The sequence below is a fragment of the Brassica napus genome, chromosome C3, assembly GCF_020379485.1.
Source record: "Brassica napus cultivar Da-Ae chromosome C3, Da-Ae, whole genome shotgun sequence".
NCBI classification, from domain to species: Eukaryota; Viridiplantae; Streptophyta; class Magnoliopsida; order Brassicales; family Brassicaceae; genus Brassica; species Brassica napus.
The window spans coordinates 10,698,501-10,721,984 of NC_063446.1; the positions used below are offsets into that span (position 1 = coordinate 10,698,501).

A 23,484-nucleotide genomic window follows, 5' to 3' on the forward strand; every position below is an offset into this window, starting at 1 on the left:
CAAACCAAACAACCTTTTTGAAATAATCAAAACGACCATTTTACGTCCATATAAATATTATACTATGTTTAAATATTCAAATTTTGGATTTGAATACTTTTTATAACATCCACTCAGCACTAACAAATATTTATACGATTGTTTATTACAAGATGTCATGTTTCTTTGCGTTTGTTACAATGAAATTAAATGTGTGTAAATTAAGAAAAAACTACACTGTAACTAGAATAGACCTCGACAATTTTTTTTTTTTTTTTTTTGATTAACCTGGGGGTATCCTAGGTCCATGGAGAGGTTCAGACTAATCTCCAAGGGGAGGTGCAGCCTACGGATAGACATTCTCTCCGGGTATTCAAATGGGCCCTAAAGCATAGGCTCATATCTGTGTTTGGTGACCAGGATAATTGTGTCTTAGTTTCGCGTAGCAGGTGGATCGAACCTGAAACGTGTTGGCGTCTCAGTCCCGTCTCTTTACCACTCGACCACGATCACCCGGTCGACCTCGACAATTTATCAAATTAGAATATGTTTTACAAATACAATGCGGGATGTTATTCTTTGTAATATTTACATTTTATTTTTTGTCTACCCTCAAATAGATATATCTTCTAAACATAGATTTTACTCGCACTTACAAGTAATAAGATGTTTTTGCTTTGTGTATAATTGTAAGATCTCTTTCAAACTGATTTTCAAATAGTAACTTCATTTGCTTTTAGCGTAAAAATATAGATGTCGTCGACTCATACATTTATGTTGTACATGTTCGAAGCAATTATTATGTGGAGTAGTGGATGAAGAGTGATCCATACCGAATAGTACTGAAGCGATAAGTATTTTAATTTCTTTTCGATTTTTCATCTTCCTGGCATCGTTTACATACTTTGTTACAAATAAGTTGTCCCTAACCTAAATGTAAAAAGATTGCTGCACGATCACTTCAAATGTTTTTTTTTTAAACGCTGGATAATTATGCTATTACAACTATGAGAAATATTACAAACGATTCTACAGCCGACAATTCTACCTACCGTACGAGGATTCACGTCTGACTGCATCACCTAAGCCATCCTATGGGATCCATGCTTGACGGTACTCCTTGCGCCATGCTGCAGATATCTTGTAAGCCTTTTCTCTTTTAATTCGCATAATTTCGTCTTCTCCGGAAATTGAAACCCATAATTCTTGGTGTAGAAACATTAATGAACACTTGATTAAACCATTGGACTAATGGGGCTTCCACAAACTTCAAATGCTTTATATATAGTTTATTAGCGTGAAGCTGACAGAACCTTAATTGAATATGTTCCAACATTTAAAGTTTGCTTTAAATTAACTTGGATGTGGGAGCATGAGGGAATTCACATGTATACAACAATAAAATGGTAAATACAATTGTATACATATCAGATCCTTCGTAGAGGAAGTCTCAAATAAGTAGATGGCTGGCTAGCTAGACGACCAACAAAAGATTTTTTTTTTTTTTTTGCTACAGCCAGTTTGTCCCTAACCAAAATGTCAGTAAATTGCACGATCACTCCAATGCTTTATACTTTATGAGCTTGAAAGCTGACATCAACTTAACTGAGGGTTTTCCGACATATAAAGTCTATTTTATTCAGATCAAGTTTGAATTGGATTATGGTAAGTCATATATATGAAAATAGAATAGTCTTTCAAAATTGTAAATATATGGCTAGCTAGCAACCAACAAAAGACCTTTTATTGACCTTACTGCAAAACTTTTTTTTTTTGTAGCTAAAATACTTCATATTTGTGAAAGACCCCTTAATCCAGTGGTTTGACAAAAAGTTCATCAATGATTCTACCTTAGCAGGTCCAGATTTTAATTCCCGGAGAAAACGATTTATTAAACAATTATGCAGGCAACAGAAGAAAGACTTACAAGGGATCTTCAACATGGTGCAAGTAAACCCGTTCAGACGTGGATCTTAATAGGACAGCTCGGGTGATGTAGTTAAACGTAGATCCTCGTAAGGCAGATAGTATTATTGGTTGTCGAATCGTCTATGTAATCTTTCTCATAATTGTAATATTCTAATAAATCATCGTTAAAAAAAAATACTTGATATATATATACACGAACACACATGATAGTAATGTAATATACGTCCGTATTTCTTTTTCTTATAAGTATATACACACATCTATAGCCTATCGTTATATAATATGTTGCTAGCGATGCAATAAATGAAAAGTACACAGAGGGAGCGCGAGAAATGGGTTATAGGAAAGAGGTTGTGAGCTTGTAAGCTAAAATTGCGCTCCTTTTTTGCAGTCTCACTAAATGCTCGCATTAGTAAATACACCAACATGCCATCTCTTCGATGCCCTAACTTTCCATCACATGCAATCTCCCTACTTTGCATTTTCATCATCGATTTTTTATTATTATCATAAATTGCTCATTTTCATATAAATTTCATATTTTTGTAGTAACTAATTTGTTACTTCTTATACAATTGCTAGATCTTCTAAATACTCATATCTTGATCTTTTTTGAAAATATAAGGAGAGAATAATTAAACACTATTCTTGTTATATCTAGGAAAAGTCAAAATACTAGTTCATTTTCTTTGGGTGACCCTAAAATATAAGGAAAACCCCACACAAAATAATATGATAACTAGTATTTTAAATATTCAAAATATATCAAAATATGATATTTTGTGAGTTGTTTTTGTCATCATCATAAATAGATTCAACTATGACTCTTAAAACCAAATTGATAACTCTGCATCCATGTGAACGACAAAAGATGATTGTTTCCTGGCACTGCGTGCAAGATTATCCATCCTTAAATTCTGCGTTTGGGGTATATGAATGACCTCTGAATGATTGAAACTTCTTCGTAGTATCTTGATATTTTTCAAATAATTTTCAAAAACAAGCTATTCTTTTGGTGTTGACACCATCTTCATCAATTGAGAACAATATGTTGCAAATGTGACGTGAAACTGACGTAAATTCATATACATTCTACGGCTCATATGAGTGCTTCTATTTCCTAATGTATGGGTGAATGGCTGGCTCTCGTATTTCTTGCTTCCATCGGTTCATAAAAGTCTTCTAACGTACTATACCAGCCTTGGTCCGAATGAATATCATGAGCGTTGTATGACCCATCCGTAAAACACCATGGATGACATGTAAACTTGTCATCTATGACTCCCTAAAATGCGTGACCTTTTGTGTAATTGAGACATGTGCCTCATCCCAAAGTAATGATTCGGTTTCTGCCAGCTTGAGAATGTCCCTCGGATCAACATCTATATTGGTAAAAATCTTATTGTTTCGTCATTTCCAGAGATATCATAAAATTCATGCAAATTGATGGTCATCTAATACAGATGATCCATGTTGACAAAAAGCGATTGAAAAGATAATATGTTTGGATTCGATGAGATCTTTGAGAGAGCCCAAACTTGGACCGTTGGAGAATAAAAATTTTTTTTGTGAGTTTTATATCATAAATTTTATAATTATTAAAAATAATGTATAATAATAATATAGTTTTCCATAAATAATTTAATAATTAAAAGATAGTGCATTTTCAATTTTAATATTCTGTTTCTTTTTGATCTTCAACTGGTTTAGGTTGATAGGTAACCTTATAACTCATCTACACTATCTAAACAGTGTGACAAGATTGCAATTAAGCTTTCAACATTAGTACCAAAAAAAAAGTTACAATTAAGGATAAATTGAGGGACAAGAACAGTAAAAATTGGGCTGTTGTCGAGTGTATTAGTACATAGGATTGAATGACAATCTTATCCATTATATTATTTGTACTTTGTAACTCGCTCTAGCTTACAGCTTAGTTTTATAAATTAATCTCAAATACAAACACGTAGATAAACTTTGAACTCTTAAGGAATAGAAGAAGAAAAATCACCAACCAATAACAATAAAATAAAGTACATATATTCCTCAAAAGTTCAAAATTTATCATTCTTGGCATCCAATGGTAAAAAGGTTAAGATAATGTATTTCATCTAGTCCTGTGATTTCGGTTTTCCGAAACCGAACCCAACCGATTTTTTGGTTTTCAGTTAACCAAAATTTTGGAAACAAATTCCGAAAATAACCGTTTGATTTATCGGTTCGGTTCGGATATCGGTTATTTTCAGAATTATGAAATATTTGAAATTAACCGATTTTGAATATAAATTAATTTGAATTCGGAAATTTTTGGTTAATTAGGGTCGAATCGCTTAATTTCGGTTTTCAGTTAGTCGGTTATTTTGGTTACTAAGTTTTTTTAATTAAATTGTTATTTTGGTTCGTCAGTTAATTTCGGTTATCCTGTTAAAAATTATAAAAACCGAATCAAACACACAAGAAATTTAAAGACAATGGATCATATCTAAGACATTCACTCGATTGTTCAAAGTTCAAACCCGATACATTCCTTTCCCAATCATCAACAACAGTTCATCAAACATTTTGAATCTAAGTCTCTTTGCAACAACCACACATTCAAAGAGGCAAAGAGCCATAGATTCAAATCATAGATTCACCAACAATAGAGAAAGGTAACCTTAACTTAAGTAAAATAAATACAGAAAGAGAGCCAAAAAAGAACAGGCCATCAACACCTTCACTCTCGCACTCCAACTGCAATTTATTAAGGTAAAAATCAGTTCATAAGAGACAAAGTAATTAAAGAGACAACACATTAAAAAAGATGACATTGCCTCTAATTCTCATGTTGTCTTGGTAGTTCCAAAGCCTCTACACAATGACAAATACAATTAGCACAAGTCACTATCAAAAATATTAACAGAAGAAGTGAAAAGTTTACGTATAGACTTATGAAAGTTCAATTCTTCAAACATCTGAATCAAACTTACAAGCTTCTCGACATGAATATTATTTTGAAGCCACTGATGTGTGCAAACGAGTGTTTCGATCATATATGGTGTTAGACAGCTACGATAAGGATCTAAAATCCTACCACTAGTACTAAATGTCGACTCTGAAGCAACATAAGAAACCTGGACAGCTAGAACATCCTTCACCAATTCTGATAGGACTGGATACTTAGCAGAATTACGCCTCCACGTTAACAACACATCAAATTCCCTTCTGATGCTGTCTGAGGTTCGTGGCACTGGTATTTCCATCAGGTAAATATCAAGCTTGCTACTGCCTTCATCATTTGTAACCTCGGATTCCATCTCTGAGTACAAAAAATCCCTCCCCTCATACTCTTCATCATCATCAGAGATGTCAAACATGTTACCAGTCTCATGTTCGACATTCTCACTAGTGTTACCAGCACTGTCTCCTTGAGATTGTGGGCGCATCTTCACTGCATACTCTTCATACAAATCCTTCAGCAATGTCCTAATTGAGCTTCTAAGATGGGTACTCTCTACACTGTCCTTACCATAGAGCTTGGCTAAACAAATGCAAGCAAACTGCATCTTGTTTCTTAGATCAAGCACGCTTGCAATGATGATAAGCGGATTCATGTTGATAAGGCCATCCCAATATTTCTCAAACTTGTTCCTCATCTCCCTTGCTTGAATCTTTAGAAGTCCATCTTTTCTGTTGCTCAAACTAACGAGGTTCCTCTCAATGACGACAATCTCATTGTAACATATAGTTGAAGTCACTGTCTTGGATGCTGAAAACGCCAACGTGCAACCAAAAAAGAGCTTAAGAAATTTCACTAACCTCTGCACCTCATCCCACCCGTGAGAAGTTGGAGGTCCAACCCTTTTATGTCCACTCTCTTCTGCTTCGTTCAAGTAATCATTGTACATCATGTCTTCAGCTAAAAGCTTCTCAAAAACAACCCTAAACTTCAACGCAGCACAGAGCATCAGATATGTTGAGTTCCACCTCGTGATACAGTCCAAAGACAAGCTTCCTCTACTAACTTTTCCTTTGAGGACCCTCAACTGAAATGATTGTAGCCGCGAACCAGATGATCTTACATACTTGACTGCATTCTTATAGCCACCACACTCTCTTTGACCTCACCTAAGCCATCCCTCACTGTCAAGTTTAAAACGTGGGCACAACAACGCATATGCAACAACACCCCATTCTTAACTAAAGCATATGGCCCTACTTGCCTACAAGCTTCTGTAAACAGTCGTATTGCTTTATCATTCCCCTTGGTGTTGTCTACTGTCACTGTGAACACCTTATCAATTCCCCAATCCTCAAGACATTGACTCAGATGTTCAGCAATCGGTTCTCCTTTGTGATATGTCACTGGTTTGAAGCGAATGATTCTCTTCTGCATATCCCAGTTTTTCTCAATCCAGTGCGCTGTCACAACCATGTAGCTGCAAGAGGTTGTAGGAGCAACCATATATATGTGGTTAGAGAGATTCTCTTCTTCTCAGAACTGAACATGTGCTTTAATGTTTCTTTCTCTCTCAACAACATGCCAAATATTTCTTATGTTGCTGTCCTCCTGCAATGAACCGTGTACATAGGCAACACATTATGACAGAAACGCTTAAAATCTTTGGATTCCACAAAAGCAAACGGCAACTCATTCAACACAATCATTTCATTCACAGATCTCCTAAACATGCTAGCATCATACTTCACTGCAGTCACTACACTAGTACTATCACCACCTAGCATTGTTTGATTCCCACTTGACTTAAAGAGTTCATACAACTTACATCGAGCTATATGATTCTTCATGGCGCCTGTTCCACTCTTCTTTGAGTCGCATCCTATGTCTTGACCACAATATCGACAGTTTGCTATGCTCGGGTCATCTTCCCTCTAAATAAAGTGCTGCCACACTTCTGGTCTGTGAAGTTGCTTCTTCATTGTAGGCGGAAGCAATTCAGTACTTAATCTCTCTGAAGCATGCCTTTCTTTCCACCAGCTTGAGTTCCCACTGATTCATGCCCTTCTCCAAGTTGATCATCGTTATCGACATCGTTAATGTTATCTTCACAAGCTGACATCTACATAAGAAAAAAAATCAAGTTAGTGAGAGTCTGAGACAATGAGACAGTGAAATAAAATCATCATTCAACACTAATCACAAACCCCAAATTGTTTTTGCCCTTTACTCTAAATCCCAAAATCGATTTGAAACCCAAACCCTAATATATAAAATCGACACACAATCGAACATAATAGATGGATAGAAAGTAAAATTGAATCAAGTTAAGTGAGAAACCTAAATCCCAAATCGATGTTGACCTTAACCCTAAATCCCAAAATCGAAACACAAACCCTAATCCCAAATCATTTTCGAAGAAATCGTACTCCATATTCATCCCAACCCCAATCATAAACAGGAAGAAGAAGAAGAATTAACCTCGAATCAAAAAGAGAAGAACCAATCGATCGATTAGAGAGATAAGATTAGAGAGAGGATTCTGTTTTCAAAACTGCTTAGACTTAGATTAGTCAACTATTAAGGTTAAGAGGGGTATTTATACTTAGGTTAATTAATTATCAGGTTTCCAATCGGTTACTCCAAACCGAACCGAACCGAGGATATAACCGAAGTATTTCTAAATCTCCACCGAACGGTTTCCTTTTCGTAACCGAACAAATACCAAAATGTCAAAATGTCGGTTCGGAATCGCAGGACTAATTTCATCCATTTAAAGTCTCATAAGCAGTTTTTGGAGAGAATTCCACTCTTGTGAGAAAGGGGTACTTTTCAAATATTCACTTGAGAGATCTATTTTTTCTTAACATAAACATACTGCGCCTATAAATAGTCATATAGATCAAACAATAATATTACCATTTGTGTCAACTATATGACTTCTTAACCACGTTATATGATAGAACAGAGCAAATATAATTTTGACAACTAACACATTCCATTATTTTGACAACTAGCACATTCCATTATTGGCACAAAACTGTTTATATTTACAAAAAAAAATCACGCATTACACTGAACGATAATATAGAAAATTTGACAAAATACATAAAGTTCATGTTTTCTGTTCAAAAAAAAAAAAAAAAAAAAAAAAAAAAAAAAACATAAAGTTCATGTATATAGTCAAAAGTTTGACAAAAGATGGAGAGAAAAAAAAAACAGATTTGTTAACTAATCCGATTGGGAAACGACATTAAAAGCCTATAGGAATCATGACCAGTAAACCTCACACGTGTATAATGAACTTCAGAACAATTTTGTGTGTGTGTGTGGATTTTGAAAGAGCAATTTTCTAAGTACGAAAGAAGTTTTCGAGAAACATGCTCTTATTGGAATTAGAGTATGCCAAAGAAAATATGAATTTTTAACAACATTCTCTCAAGTTTATTTTTTTGATTGACTATTAAAAAATGTCAAATGACAATTAATATCTAAATTTTTATCACACTAAACTAGTATAATGCATAGGGACTATAATTAAGGGAGCATTGAGGAATGAGAATGTTTGAGGAGTACTATATATTCTCTAATACTTGGGACTATATACACAGTTATGCTACTATTAGAAATTTGGAATTGATCATGCTGGAATCCTTGGTTTTTTTTTTTTGTCTGAAATTGACAAAATGTATTAAGTCGATGGCTCGTATCAAGTTATCATTAAATGTCCAAGATCAATGTTTGGAGTAAAATAACACGATCTAGACACTCCAATTAATTTTGTTTAGATGAAATACAAGTTAGCATGGTAAATGTAAGCCTCATGAAATTTGGCGCATATAAGCATATTTCAGCAAAGATCTTCGTCATTCTCCTCATCTTCAGCATACAAATCCAATTATGTCAGCATAGGGTATTTCCGTTCGGATATTTTGCTATTTCGGTTCGGAATTCGGTTCGGGTTTTTCGGATCGGGTTCGGGTGCGGCTTCGGGTATCGGGTAAAGTGCCCAGGCCTAGTATGTCGAAAGTATATCAGAACTCCTTGATAAGCAAAATCAAGACCGACAATCTCATGTTCATTAATTTTAGGAATTTAAGGTGAAAAACAAATGGTTAAACATAAGATATGAGATGTTTACAAAAAACACATAAGATATGATAGTGTTACAGGAAAAAAACAAAACATAAGATATGAGATATGACATGAATAGTAACTGATTAAACAAGATGCAAATTGCATCCTTACCATCAGATCCACTACCTTAGGTTCCCTAAAGCTAAATTCACATCTCCCTCTAACCAAATCAATCCTGATCTGATTCTAGTTTCATCAATTGCAATGGTGATCTTTCAAGCACAATAAAACCAGAGAGCAGGAATTGGTATTAAAAAAAATGGATCCAAAGACAAAATCATTCTCTCTTCAATGTTCGAAAACAGGGCATTTGGTCTAGTGGTATGATTCTCGCTTTGGGTGCGAGAGATCCTGAGTTCGATTCACGGGGCATGCAATTTCTATGTTTTCTGGTGCCAGATTTACAAAAGTAGCTACTCACATACGCCTTGTCTTTCAGGATTCAGAAATTTAGATTTTCATGCTCCATCTTGATAATATTTCAATCTCCTTATGCAAGCAGAGTACGCTACAGGATATAAAAACAAATGCAAACGCTTAGATTAATGAAGTTCCTGCAAAAGACCAAGAAAAATTGCTTTGATCTTACGGTTTCATCAACAGCGGAGAAGTTGGTTCACCTAAGAGATTATCGTTTATAGATCATATCAACGAAACTATTGATCATCTTTTGAACTTCTTCATCAGTAAAGTACGAAACATCACTGCACCATAACAAGCGTTTGGAGGCTCAAAACTTCACCTCTACTTTCGTTTATAGTCAGGCAAAGCTTTTTGTCTCTCTACTTTATACAGAGTTGCAGGAGCTCTCCATTATCAAAATCCTTAGGGTCTTTGTATTTTCAGCACTGTCATATACTAAAATATCGGTTTCTGTCTTCACATACCTTTCAGGTCAGATGATATAGATTTGCAGATATTTAAACTATTCTTGACCCATTCCAACCAAATAAATATCAAATGCAGGTAGTTTCTCCAAGAATGAGCTGCAAGAAATAGAAAAAAATTACCAGGCCCACGTTAATAAAGTTCATCTGAATTCCAAAAACAGTTGCTTGAAATGGATTAGATCAAACAGTTGGGTGTTTGTCTGGTGGTATGATTTTTGGGTGCAAGAGGTTAGTTCAATTCTCAAAATGCCCACGTTGACTTGTTAAACAGTGTATGTTTGGTATGCTAATTAAAGTTTATTACTGAAAGTTCTGTCATCTAGTGCCAGATTTATAAGGATTATATTCAACTGAACATCACAAACGGTCAGGGAAACATACCTTTGCTTTCAGGTCATATGATTGAGATGTCTAACCAGATAATATCAGAAAAGGGCTACGATGCCTGATTCTCCGCCAACAAGCTGCAAGGAAATGTATAAAGAACAATGCTCAAGTTAACTAAGCTAACAGAATTTCAAAGAAGGTACTGCAAATGAATTAAATCAACAGTAGGGCATTTGATCTAGTGGTATGATTCTCACATTGACTTTTTTCAACAGTGTATGTTCTAAATGCAGCTAAATCTTTTGTTACTGATAATTGTTAGCTATGGTGCCATATTTTTAAAGATAATGTCACCTAAACGATTTACCAGTTCCTAGAACTTCACCATCAGTTAATTACAAAGATCACTGCCACATACTAATCCAAGCGTTTGGAGGATCAAAAACTTACTTCTACTTTGTCTATAACTGGTAAGCTTTATATTTTTCTATTATATATAGAGACTTGCAGGAGATTAGGCTATGGGTCTCAGAGGGAATTGGAGGACCCTTATTAACAATCCTCAAGTCTGTATTTTTAACAATCCTCAAGTCTGTATTTTCAGCACTATCATATATTGAAATATTGGTTTATGTTTTCTGATTGTATCACATACCTTTATTTTCAGGTCAGATTAATTAGATATCCACAAAAGTACACTCTTCTTGAAACATTCCAATCAGATGAACATCAAATGCTGCAAGAAACAGAAAATGTACCACCCCCAAGTTAATAGAGTTTAAGTAAACATACAAACAAAAGGGCAACTGAATTTCGAAAACAGTTGCTTCAAATGAACAAATGAAGTACATCAGCAGTTGGGCATTTGGTCTAGTGGTATGATTCTCGCTTTGGGTGCGAGAGGTCCCGAGTTCGATTCTCGGAATGCCCCCATTGACTAATTTTGAAATTTTTGTTCTAAAACCCAGGAAAAAAACAACAAGTAAACAAAATGCATAATTTTTTAATTCCTCATTATGAACTACACAAACTCAAAAAATGGACATTTAAAATTTAAAAAAAAAAGTAAATTCTACTGCTCAGAATGTTTCTATTTAAAATTGTATCCAAAGGCCATAACATGCGCACTTTTGCATCAGATCTCAGACATTAAATATAACTTACAACTTTCAATACTGATTGTGTGCCAAAAGTCAATCACAAAAACAAGATCCAAGTCTCAGAAGTGATTCTAGTCTCATTACATGAAACTTCAGTGCTTAACCTGAACTACATTAGTATCAGGGCATTTGGTCTAGTGGTATGATTCTCGCTTTGGGTGCGAGAGGTCCCGAGTTCGATTCTCGGAATGCCCCCATTGACATTTTCAACAGTGTATGTTTTAAATGCAGCTAAGTTTTTTTTACTGACAATTCTTTCTATGATGCATATTATAGGGTTATTGTTCAACTATAAGATTGACCAGTCCTAGAATTTCACCATCAGTAACAAGTTCAGGGTATTTGTATTTCCCGCAATTTCAATATTCAAATACTGGCTTTCATATTTTGATTGTATGACATGCCTTTACTTTCAAGTCAGATTATTGAGAATTGCACAAAAGTAAACTCTTCTTGGACCACTCTAACGAAAAAACATCAGACACCCCTCACTACTAAAATGCAAATACTGCCAGTTTATCCAATGTAAGCTGCATGAAACAGAAAAAGGTAAATCGCCCAAGTAAACACACAAAGATAAGGTCAACTGAATTTTTTTTTTCTAAGTTGCTTCAAACGAGCAATCACCAGTTGGACATTTGGTCCAGTGGTATGATTCTCGCTTTGGGTGCGAGAAGTCCCGAGTTCGATTCTCGGAATGCCCCATGATATAATTTTGAAGCTTTTTGTTCTAAAGCCTAGAGAAAAAAAGTTAGGTATACCATAGTTTTGTGCTTAAACTAGATCCTGAATATGGGCTACAAAAAGTCAACAGATGCACCCTTAAAATATCTTAATAAGCAAATTCTACAGATTATGTCACATCCAAAGGCCATAAACTATGCACTATACATCAGATCTCAGACAATTGACATTTCTTACCACTTACTGATTATGTTGTACAGGTCCAAAACAAAAACCATTAAACGATATTTAAACACCAAAGAGCTCTGGTCCTATTTTGTGGCTACTTAGATACTAGAAAACAGCCATCCCTTAAGCTTTTTCACTTAAATTACATCAAAAATAGAGCATCAAGTCTAATGTGGTTCTGGCTTTATTTATGTTTCTTAATACCATGGGAATCCCTTACACAGCAGGAAAGCTCATAGAAACGTATCATGTGCTTTAACATATAAACAAGGTCAGAATACACAGAGTAATAGGAATAATTTCACACAATCAATGCAAATGGCTATTCCCTGGACTCTCGGTTGTGAAAAGATCACACAGATCAGATCTAAAACCGACACTGACTGAAATATTAAGACTGATCAGATCTAAGAAACCTTGTTAAGACTGAAATATTAATCACGGAAAAGTCAACTACGGGAACTAAAACCGACAATGACATAAATATGATTTCTTCTATAGCATTTTCAACATAAGTATTCAACATCAGGGCATTTGGTCTAGTGGTATGATTCTCGCTTCGGGAGTGAGAGGTCCCGAGTTCAATTCTCGGAATGCCCCCAAGTCTTTTTCTTGTTTTGTGTGCTAAAAGCAAGCTCGGCAATGTTAGCGGGAAAAGTGTCAATTTCGACCCCAACAATTTATGTCGTGCCAAATACAACCCGAACAATTGATCAGTGCCAAATACGACCTCAACTCAATTATAATTCGAAAAAACTACTCAAACTTCTTAAAATGTGCTTAAATATACATTGACTCTAACAAAAGTTAGTCAATCGTTAACATGATAAAACGACGTTGTTTTGTTAGCTAATAAAGTATATTTGTACTAGACTTTTCAGTTTTCAGAGACCACTTACAACAAGTCAAAGAAAATGCATTTCCCTAAAATTACACATTGTTCAGACTTCCACTAAAGAAAATTCCAAAGTCAACAAAAGGAAAAAGATCTGTAATGTACCTTTGCTCTTGCACCAGATGAATTATAGATAGCTTAGATTTGTTGATTTCCGATATTAGACTTAGCCACAAACCATGTTGAAAGGCATTCAAGAATAAGCTGCACCAATAAGAAAAGACTTGTTAAATAACTTTCATCTAAAATTCAACAGAAATCACAAGTTATTTGAAGGAATGGTAAAACATTACATAAAACTATGGTAAGAAAATGAAGAAAATTAATCTCTAAGAGCTATGATTGTTGAAAAGTATAGGTTTAAATTCAGTAACCAAGATCTAAAATCAGATTTCAGACAATGGATCTGTTAGGCATGATACCACATCTATGCATCTAAGAGATTCTTATGATTGATTCTTTCTAATCAAATGAACTATGAAAACAATATTCAAACTGTATCCTTATTTTCAGATGCTTTGGCCTTGGTTCTAGTAACCAACCAAAACTGATTTTACCCATATCACCTACAAAAGCAAAGTTTCAGATATAACAAACAGAGAATTCAAATTGGCATTTCTAAGATATGATCAAATCTTAGCAACATTCCTATAGGCGTTTTAACAGAGTTAAGGAAGCAAGAGGGCATTTGGTCTAGTGGTATGATTCTCGCTTAGGGTGCGAGAGGTCCCGAGTTCAATTCTCGGAATGCCCCCATTGACTTTTTCAACAATGCATGTTTGGTGTGGATGCTTACTTTTGCAAGATTTTTTTAAGATAATGGTCAAACCAACGCCTGACCAGCCCCCTTGAATTTGTACCAAACCTTCTCCCCATTATTAATAACTTAAAATACATCAACCAAATAATACCACTCATCACTATACTGCAGATATTGAGAAGTATACTGCCTGAGTTATTAGCAATTCAGCAAAAACACTTGGTGTTATTGGTTATATAAGTTGAAATCAACCCTATTAGATTTCAGCTAGGTTAGATTTTAACTTTATTCATTTACAATCTAAGATACATGATTTACTTTATATATTTTAAATCTTTGTTAATGTATTTATAAATTCAACATAATATGATTTGATTTCTATAACAGAATTACAATTTATTCAAGGATTTTAAATTGAATTGTAATTCCAAAATTTAAAAACTATGGGTGTTATTGGTAAGTGGATTTAAAGTTAATTCATTTGGTTTTATAATCTAGTGTTATTCAATGATTGATTTTAAATATTTTATCAAAACCTTGTCTTATTGGTTACTGTATTTAAAAGATTTTTTTAAAAGATTTTGAAATCTAGTGTTATTGGTTCTTGTATTTACAACTTTTTCATTATAAGAATTTAAAATCCATTGTTATTTAATTTAAGATTTAAATACAAGATTTAAAATTTGGTGTTATTCATGTTTGTCCACCGGAGCTAAGCCGGGGAGCTTGCCGAAGGTATCCAGAGGAGCCGTTTTTTTCACTCTATTTTAATCGACGGTGGCCGGGACTCGAACCTTGGTGGCAGAACTCACAGCAGTGAGTCTTTCACCACCAGGCCACAAGCACCCGGTTGCTATTATATTTTTCACTCATAATAATGAATATAAAATATTGTTTTCATTGTGTATTAATGGTGATCTTATGATAATATTGTTTTCTTGAACATACATTTTATAATTTTTAAATTTTGGAATTACAATTCATTTTAAAATCCTTGAACAAATTGTAATTCTGTTATAGAAATCAAATCATATTATGTTGAATTTATAAGTACATTAACAAAAAATTAAAATATATAAAGTAAATCATGTATCTTAGATTGTAAATGAATAAAAGAAGTTAAAATCTAACCTAGTTGAAATCTAATAGAGTGATTTCAACTTATATAACCAATAACACCACCTAAAAGAAAGTAACTGAATTTCCATATTAGTTATTTCAACAGTTGGGCATTTGGTCTAGTGGTATGATTCTCGCTTTGGGTGCAAGAGGTCCCAAGTTCGATTTTCGGAATGCCCCCATTGACTTTTTAATAGTGTGTCCTGAATTATTATTTAAAAGTTTCCCGTCTTTTGATTTTCAAAGATCATGTTTAAGACAGCAATTCTCTAATCATTTCTTAATTTTCTCCAGCTGTAAATGACAACATCACCACAACATACCTTGGCTTTCAGGTCAAATGATTCAGATCTGCACAAAATCGGCCTTGATAATTTTCCAACTAGATAACGCAAGCAGTGTACTGCAGGAAAGGAAAACATAAGCTCCAACAAAAAAAAAACACAAATGAAAAGAAGTAACTGAGTTTCCAGAACAATTGCTTTGAACTAAAGTTCAGCTATAGGGTGCAAGAGATCACAGGACTAGGCAAAAGCATTCTCTTATTAATAAATCACAACAACTGGACATTTGGCCTAGTGTATAATTATTACCAGAATCCTGTAGGTAGCTCCTTATATCAGAAAGGTCTAAATGTAGCTAAATTTTTGTTACCGGCAATACTTTCCTATGCATATTGTAAAGTTCATGTTAAACTAAAAATTTAGATCAGTCCTAGAATTTTACCATCAGTAAATTACAAACATCACTACAACATATCCGTACATGCGTATGGAGTAGCAAGAGATATGGGGTCTTTTTATCGAGGTTTAGGGTTGTCACGTGGGAGTTAGAGGAGGGTCAGTATCAAAAAAATTTGGAGAATTATGTATTTCCAGCATTGTATATTAAAATATTGGTTCTAATAAATGATTGCGTGACATACCTTTACTTTCAGGTTGGGTGATTGATATTTGCACAAAAGTAAACTCTTCTTGAACAATTCCAACCAGAGAACATCAATACAACGCAAATGCTGCCATAGTCTCCAAGAATGAGCTACAGGAAACGATAGAAAAGTAAATCACCCAAGTAAAGAAACAAAAGATAAGATCAACTGAATTTTAAAAACGGTTGTGCTTCAAATGAGTTCAATCAGCAGGTGGGCATTTGGTCTAGTGGTATGATTCTCGCTTTGGGTGCGAGAGGTCCCGAGTTCGATTCTCGGAATGCCCCCATTGACTTTTTAACAGTGTATTCTGAATGCCAGCTGATTAATATTAGAGACTTTCCTGTCTTTTGGTATTAGGTTTTCAACGATCACGTTTAAGACAGCAATTAACTAATCATTTCCCTGATTTTTTTTTTCTCCAGTTATAAATTACAAACACCACCTCAACATACCTTGCCTTTCAGGTCAAATGATTTAGATTTGCACAAAATCGCCCGTACTCTTGTCTTGATAACGCAAGCAGTGTACTGCAGGAAAGGAAAATATGTAAGCTCCAGCAAAAAAAAAAAAACACAAAAACAAAAGAAGTAACTATGTTTCCAAAAGAGTTGCTTTGAACTGAAGTTCATCTATAGGGTACAAGAGATTACAGGCTACGCAAAAGCATTCTCTTATAAATGGACATTTGGTCTAGCGTATAGTTAGTTACTCCCAAGTCCTATAGCCTAAACAACCAATGAAACGCACGACAATAAGGATTGAGCCACCACTAAAAGTTTAATTCAGGATCTTAGGTTAGGCTCTTGCCGCCACCGATGGTATCATTACTCTGATACTAGGAATAGTAATCGAACAACCAACAAAGTCCTAATGAGAACTACTAGTGATTAAGAATATGGCATTGACCATTCAGTCTTCAATATGCAAATCCGCCTAACTATTAACAGTAACTCAGTGTCCTCACAAAACATAGCTCTCATACCTTGATACGAACATCCATTCATCTTACAAGGCTCAAGGAAAGTAACAATATCAACAAGCGAAGCGTCTTATCCAATCTCTCCCTCTGCCTCTCTGGTTTGCAGTAATCCCTTATCATGGCTCTTCTGCTTTGCCACCTGGTAAAGAAACTGAATCAAATGCAATGTTACAAACCCAACAGATATCTACGAGACAGTAAACCTAATTCTAAAAAGCAAAGTACATACCCGAGTGAGTAGACAATGTGGAAGACCTCTAAGTGAGCGTCAAACGCCAATCACCGTCGTCTCCTTCGAAGTGACAGATCAAGACAGCAGCTTTATATTCGCCTCGTCGAACTTTTCGCGGCCAACGACATAAAAAAAGCAAAGCTTTTTCACCCTACACAGCTCCAGTCTGATCCATTTTTTTCAAGTTAGTCCCGGTCCGGTCTGAGTGTTTTTTGCACCCAAAAAATGTTAGGCTGGGATTTTGATCCGAACCGAACCGGCTATACCAAACCGAACCAAAAATTTTGGTTTTTTTGGTTTAAATTCGGTTCAATTTGGTAGATTAAAAATTGGTTATTCTTTGACAATTTGTTAGTTCGGTTTCCATTTGCTTTTTAAAAATTAAAATTATATCTATTCTAGTAAAAAATTTAGACCAAACTAACCAAATTTTAATCTGATATAACCGAACAACTAAATTTAAACAAAAATTCAAACTTTTGAAATTTAACTGAACCAAAAACTTCAGTTAGTTTCGGTAAAACGTGCAGTAAATTAACCGAATTTCGTTCGTCTCAAATTGTGTGCTAACCAAATAATTTTATATAGTAAACTAGGATTGGACCCGCAAATGAACAAAATAACACAAATATATTTTAAATTTTAATAAAATTCTAATTTGTTTTAATTATAATTTTTACTATTTTTACTACAAAATTTACTGTTTCTTTTTTTATATAGAATTTATATATTTGTTACTATATTAAAAAAATTCATAAAAAATATAACTGTTTCACTTTGTTCACAATATTTTCTTTTCTTGAATTTAATAGATTTTGATACATTTCTTCTTACATCTTATAATTTAAAAACATTTAAAAACAAAAGCCAATTTCTTATCTTTTTATGATATTAATTGTTATTGTTTAATATTTATAAATAACATGTTAGGTTATATATTTATGTATTATTATTTTTGAGAAAATATACTTATGTTGTTTATATGTTTCTTCTAACTCACATCAACAAAAATTTTAAAAATAATAAATTTCGCAATTGTTTTCTTTATTTTGACTACCAATGTTTAAAAAAAAATAATATTTTTACACTGATGTGTCATTTTTTCTTTTCTCGTTTGTTGAGGTGGCAACAAAAAAATGTTTGAACTTATAATAGTATTTATTTTATTATGATTAACAATGTAATTAAGATATAGAGGACTTATCCAAGAACATTTCATATTGTATTATTCTCACTATTTTATCTTACAACTTTTGCTATTTATTATATTAGTCTTGTTAGAAATCATTTAGTTAGCTTACAACTAAAATATAATTATTTTATTTTGTTATCAATATTTTCATTTTTGACCTTTTTAAAAATGTTAGTCAATTGTACTTTTTCATACATTTTCTCTTCCAATTTCACAATTTGTAACACATTTTTGATCTGCAAAATTCTCAAACCAAAGAACTATTTGTTGCCGATAGAAGTCAGCTTCTTACATCATCAACCTCAAGAACGTGACTCAACTTTATCTTAAACTAACCACTTCTCTGAGTCCATTACGAGCGATTTTCTCAGAGTTAAAGAATCTCAAAGCTCTTGATATTTATAACAATGAACTCAAGGGAAGAATCCCAACCTCTCTTTCAAGTTTGACCAGACTCAGAGTCTTGAACCTTGCAAGAACTCATTTTCAGGGAAAATTCCCCATGTTGATCTTCTAAACCTGAGGCAAGTCGACCTGTCTATTTATAGGCTCATAGGCACAATATTGGAATTTCTTCAAAGATTCCAGAGAACCTAATGAACATTGTCACAATACTCTGCAAACTGTGTTGACAATCGACGGTCATATTTCTCTCGCCTTTGTGATCATGATCAACTGAGCCAAATCAAATGGTTCTGGAGCATTTAATGTTTTGTTCAAAGATGAGTTCAAAATACAAACTGCTCAAACTAATAAGATTCGCTTAACTAAAAACAAATGATGACGAAAACAGATAAGGCCAAATACCATATGTAGCTTACCTTTGACTGGTTTCACATGTCTAAACGAATTATTAAGGAAAAGCCGATAATCTGTGTGTCTTCAAGAACAGAAGAAAACGGCTTGTGTTCATCAGACACATCGATGGATGAAACAATAACATTGATTCGATCTAACACATTGTTAATCAAATTTCCACATACCCAAAATTTCGATTTCATCCTTTCGTTGAAAAAAGCACAATTTTATAGAGGTAAAAAATGAAATCATTTATGAAGAGTCAATAGTAAGTCAATATCATCTAGTAAGCATTATTCATCAATATTCACTAACATTCTCTAGGTCGAGAAGTGCTATGATGGTCACCTTTACTTACATTTACATATAGTTAATCATCAAAATGTATGCAAGTATGCAACTATTGATCCTTGTTCGCTTAAAAGACTAGTGAATACAAACGCATACACTCTATGAATTATAAAGAACTTTACATTTCCTCCCAATCTTCGTTTTTCATTTTAATAAGGAAAACTAGATGATAACCCGCGCACATGCGCGGAGTGAGTTTTTATAATAATATTTGTTCATTAATTGGCTTTAATATTTTGCAACACTACAATATTTATCGATTGTAAAATGACTAATACAAATGTTGGTATCTTAAATGTATTATCGTTGTTGAAGAGTTAACGTATTACAACTCAGTTTAATTATTTTTAAGACCATAAGTATACAAAGAAATTAAGTTTTGCGGCTGACACAAATTACCAAAACCAAATAAGCAACATCAATTGTATAATCACGAAAGAGGATTAGGTTTTCTGCTCTCGATTTGCTTACTATTGACTCTCCATAAGTGATTTCATTTTCTACCTCTGTAAAGTTGTGTTTTGGGTTATCATCTCTGTTTTATTGATATGAATTTAGTTTCCTTTTAACTTCTTCTATTAATTTGTAGAATTACATAAGTGTCAATTTAAAAAGATGGACATCGGTAAAAATTAGTTCCACTCCATATACATATCAAAGAATTAAAATTTTAAAGAAAATCACCGGCAAACTCTATTATCAGGTTAGTGTTCAAATCTAATATATTAAATTGTTATAAAATATAAATGCATGTCTAGTATATATTCGCCAATTCGGTCTAAAAATCATCTAATTCTATAACAACAAAACAAATTACTTATTTTATTAGCCTATTCTTTTGAAATTTAGTTACTTAAAAATATACAGATAAAAAATATGTAATACTTTATCATTCTAATATATGTAAACTATGTATAAACTAAGAACTGTTTGATTTATTAAATGATAAACCAGAAAATTTATAATAAATAGTTCAAATATTTCATTCTTACAATTATAATAGCTAGATACGATATTATGGCGAAACAAATATTAGACGAATGATCAAATCTCTCATTCTTTAAAGAAACTCAAAAGGAGATGATTGAAATCTTGTCATGATATTCGATTGAAAGTTTTTAGGAATAAAAATCAAGACTAAATTATTTAATCTGAATGAAATAATATATGTAGTGCTTCCGATATTAAGAATCACTTCGATTTGAAGAAGTGTGTTTTTGGGATTGTGAGGATCAAATAAGATATTAGAAACCACCTCTTTTAAAAACTTATTTGTATGCATAAAAGTATATACATTAGAGTAAGCACATAAATCAAAACCAATATTTTTTGTTAATTTACAATCACATTTTTGGTAAATAAATCAAAACAATCATTTTATTTACTTTATATGGAATAAATTAAACTTTAGTGATATTAACATAGATACATAGTATATTTTAATATAAATATTTATTATTGACACTTCCTACTCATATGATTTTCTTAACATTTTTATATTGGTATAACAAAAATTTAAACCGTTAATCAAAAAACTTTTAATGTAAATTTTTCAATATAAATTTCAAAATTAAAATATTAAGATCTCAATAATTTTTCACTGCAAATTTTGAAATTTACATATTTATATAGCTGTATATGAAGTCTCATTTATATAGTATATAATTTATTTCAAATGATATTTATATATATATAACATGAATATCTATTAATGAGACTTCATATTCATACGATTTATTAAAGATGTGCATTTTATCTGATACCCAAACCCGTATCTGAATCTGATCTAAAAATCCGAACCAAAGTAACAAAATACCCGAACGGTTATTGAATTTGAAGAGATTGGATATCTGAACCCAAACGGGTGATATCCAAACCCGAACGGATAATATCTGAACCCGAATGGATATCCGAAGATAACCAAACATAAGTATACTTAACCCTATATTTTTATTTTACTTCTCTCATTTTATTCAAAATATTTATATTAATGATGCACATTGCTCAAAAATAGATAATATATATATAATTATGGACAACATCATTTTCTATTCACTTAAAATATATATCAAGCTCTTGCTTTTTACATTAACAAAAGTTGCAATCTAAAATTTCAAAACAACAACTAAATTTTCAAAACAACAAATAAATTAGTGTCTTTCTATTTTAAAAGTTTTATCTTCAAACCTATTAATAGTTTAATTTTTTTTTTTAAATTAGAAAACCAGTTAAGTTAAAAGTATATTTTAAATATATAAACAATAAATAATTTATTTATTTTTTCTTCAATAAATATCTGAACCTGACCCAAAATATCTGAAACCGAACATAAAATACCCGAACCCGACCCAAAGTATAGAAATACTTGAATGGTTTCTATACCTTTATAATGAAATACCCGAAAATCCTATATACCCGATACGAACCCGAACAGGTATTCGAACGCCCACCCCTACGATATATAATCATTTCTATCTTGTTTGAACAAAAAAAAAATAAACCATTGATTACAAAATTTCAATGTGGGACTTTTACCATTTTTAGTAATTTATAGTCGTTTATTAAAATTCAAAATATAACATATACGAAAAAATCCATTTTTTTATTATATGTTTAATGTAATTGTTTTATTTCTTTTAATAATATAAAATTAAACAAAAAAAGAGAAATGATACAAAAATTGTTATCAAATATGTATTATTCATAATCATTAATTATCATATATATGATAATCATATTAGGTAATTCTGTAGCTTCTGTTTTAAAGAAAGAAAAAATATTCTTTTTTGCACTATTAATTAATTTGATGGTTAGTTTAATAAAAAACATAGTATATGTTTATATGGACCAACTTATTTTTCTAAGAATTCTCAAAATCATCTTCGTGATGACACATGGCTACAAAAACATGTTGTAATGTTCCAAAATTAATATACCGCAGATTTTGAATACCATATAATTTTAATATACCTGATTGTCTTATGAGTTATGACATAACACGTTAATTACACCTAGAAGTAGATGCAGAATTTAAATGCATGCTTTGTAGAGATTCAAAGGAATTTTGGTTTTGGAGCACTCCATCGAAATTGTTTTCTTTTCTACATCATATTTGTTATAAATTCTAAAATACATGCTAAATACGTTCTGAAGTACAGTGTATAACTATTGAAGACAGATAACTTATTCTCTCATGTAGCAAATGAAACAAAAAAACTTATTAAGTAAATACAGAAAAGAACTTTTGATTTTGAATATTTTAAGTAAATATGCAAACCTTTTAAATTAATTATTTCCCGGATCGGAAATTATGGGCTTATGATAGTAGAATTAAATACATATGGATCTGCTAATGCTGCACATCTAACCATTGACACAGCCATATTTTCGTATAACAATTTTCTAGCGGATCTTACATATTGCCGAATCCTAATTACAGTTGATCCTCTAACGTGCGAATCAACAACTAAATTTCATAATTTAACAAAAGAAAAAACAACTAAATTTTTTTTTTTTGACTAAAATATAAATTTGCATCTGAAGTAAAAACTTACAACCTATATTTTGAACCAAGAAAATAAAGTTAAAAAAAAAAAAACAACTAAATTTCAGATGATTTGTAACTAAATTAAATTATTTGTAGCAGCGTTCGTACGCTGTCTTAAAAAACATAGGGATAAACAGTATAGTGTTATTTATAACCAAATTACAGATTCTGAAAATATTGAGCACGTGATTTGAGTTGGATCGTAGGGTATCCGCCATTTACAAGTAGGAGGTCAATGAATTAAACAATTTGATACAGATGACGCAAGAATGTGCATGATGCATGCATCATTATTGTGATGTTTACGTATTGAAGGGAAAATTAGCACCAAAATATAGTTATCTCAATTAGTTTTCGGATCAGATATTTTATGGGACCATGAGATCTCATTTACAAATGGAGAAACTA

At 32.6% G+C, this 23,484-nt stretch overlaps 1 long non-coding RNA gene and 5 other non-coding genes across 8 annotated transcripts; 5 read left to right on the plus strand and 1 right to left on the minus strand.

Annotated features, from left to right (window-relative positions):
• Positions 1–8,880: 8,880 nt before the first annotated feature.
• LOC106385384 lies at positions 8,881–17,370 on the minus strand. 3 transcript variants are annotated; one of them, XR_007321231.1, is made up of 11 exons: positions 17,186–17,355; positions 16,960–17,107; positions 16,430–16,504; positions 15,972–16,084; positions 15,370–15,449; positions 13,273–13,371; positions 10,856–10,936; positions 10,255–10,337; positions 9,871–9,969; positions 9,573–9,687; positions 8,881–9,491 (listed from the first exon to the last, which is right to left on the minus strand). It is a non-coding gene; the product is annotated as an uncharacterized LOC106385384 (long non-coding RNA). The 3 variants fall into 3 exon arrangements; XR_007321230.1 differs by having other exon boundaries at positions 9,573–9,969; positions 17,186–17,370; XR_007321232.1 differs by having other exon boundaries at positions 9,573–9,969; positions 16,960–17,095.
• Positions 11,060–11,131, plus strand: TRNAP-UGG. Its single transcript has one exon. It is a non-coding gene; the product is annotated as a tRNA-Pro (tRNA).
• On the plus strand, positions 11,484–11,555 carry TRNAP-UGG. The gene has a single exon. It is a non-coding gene; the product is annotated as a tRNA-Pro (tRNA).
• On the plus strand, positions 12,801–12,872 carry TRNAP-CGG. The gene has a single exon. It is a non-coding gene; the product is annotated as a tRNA-Pro (tRNA).
• TRNAP-AGG lies at positions 13,850–13,921 on the plus strand. The gene has a single exon. It is a non-coding gene; the product is annotated as a tRNA-Pro (tRNA).
• Positions 16,190–16,261, plus strand: TRNAP-UGG. Its single transcript has one exon. It is a non-coding gene; the product is annotated as a tRNA-Pro (tRNA).
• Positions 17,371–23,484: the final 6,114 nt, after the last annotated feature.